This window comes from Mandrillus leucophaeus, unplaced genomic scaffold (genome assembly GCF_000951045.1).
Source record: "Mandrillus leucophaeus isolate KB7577 unplaced genomic scaffold, Mleu.le_1.0 Scaffold891, whole genome shotgun sequence".
Classification (NCBI taxonomy): domain Eukaryota; kingdom Metazoa; phylum Chordata; class Mammalia; order Primates; family Cercopithecidae; genus Mandrillus; species Mandrillus leucophaeus.
The window spans coordinates 209,573-210,934 of record NW_012109708.1 but is presented as its reverse complement, the minus strand read 5'-3'; positions in this window follow the sequence as shown (position 1 = coordinate 210,934).

Here is a 1,362-nt window from a genome sequence, read left to right as displayed (position 1 = left end):
CTTCACATAAATAGAATAACCCCTATGTAGTTTTTGGTGTCTTGATTCATTCTGCTACTGCTATATTTTTGATATTTGTTCATGTTGTTACATGCAGCAGTGTGGTTTTTTTTTTTTCTGCACATTATTTTTAAAGTTGAGATATAATTCATGTATCATAAAATTCACCTTTAAAAGTGTACAATTTGGCCAGGTACAGTGACTCACGCCTGTAATCCCAGCACTTTGGGAGGCCAAGAAGGGCAGGTCGCTTGAGCTCAGAAGTTCGAGGCCAGCCTGGGCAACATGGCAAAACCCCATCTCTACAAAAAATAGAAAAAGTAGCAGGACTTAGTGGTTGTGACTGTAGTCCCAGCTACTTGGGAGGCTGAGGGGGAGATTACTTGAGCCCGGGAGGTCGAGGCTGCAGTGAACCAAGATGGTGCCATGGCACTCCAGCCTGGACAATAGGGCCAGACCTTGTCTCAAAAAATAAATGAATAAAGTAAAATAAAATAAAAGCATGTTCAATAATGTGCAGTCATTACCAGCAGCTAATTTCAGAACACTCTAATCACCCCCAAAAGAAGCCCCAAGTCCATTAGCCATCCTTCCTCACTTTCCCTCTCCCCAGCCCCTGGTAATCTACTTTCTGTCTCTATGGATTTACCTACTCTGGACATTTCATATAAATTGAATCATATAATACAGGGCTTTTCATATATGGCTTCTTTCACTTAGCATACTATTTTTGAGGTTCATTTATATTGTACCACATACTAATATTTCATTCTTTTTTATGGCTTAGTATATATTGCATTGTTGACCAGGCGTGGTGTCTCACACTTTTAATCCCAGCACTTAGGGATGCCAAGGTAGGAGGATCCCTTGAGCCCAGGAGTTCAAGACCAGCCTGTGCAACATAGGGAGACCCCTGTCTCTATCAAAAAATGTTATAATATTAGCCATGTGTGGCAGCTCACACCTGTAGTATGAGCTACTTGGGAGGGTGAGGCAGGGAGATTGCTTGAGTCCAGGAGATCAAGGCTGCAGTGAACTGTGATCACACCACTGCACTCCAGCCTGGGAAACAGGGTGAGGCCCTGTCTCAAAAAAAAAAAAAGTTTAGCTTAGTGTGAATATACTGCATTTTATTGATCCCTTCATTAATTCATGGAAATTTAAGTTGTTTCTTTTTTCTTTTTTTTTTTTTTCTGAGACAAGTTCTCACTCCGTGCCCCAGGCTGCAATGACACAATCTTGGCTCACCGCAACCTCCACCTACTGGGTTCAAGTTAGCTTCCCAACTTAGCCTCCCAAGTAGCTGAGACCACAGGGGGACACCACCATGCCTGGCTAATTTTTTTTTTTTTTTTTTTTTTT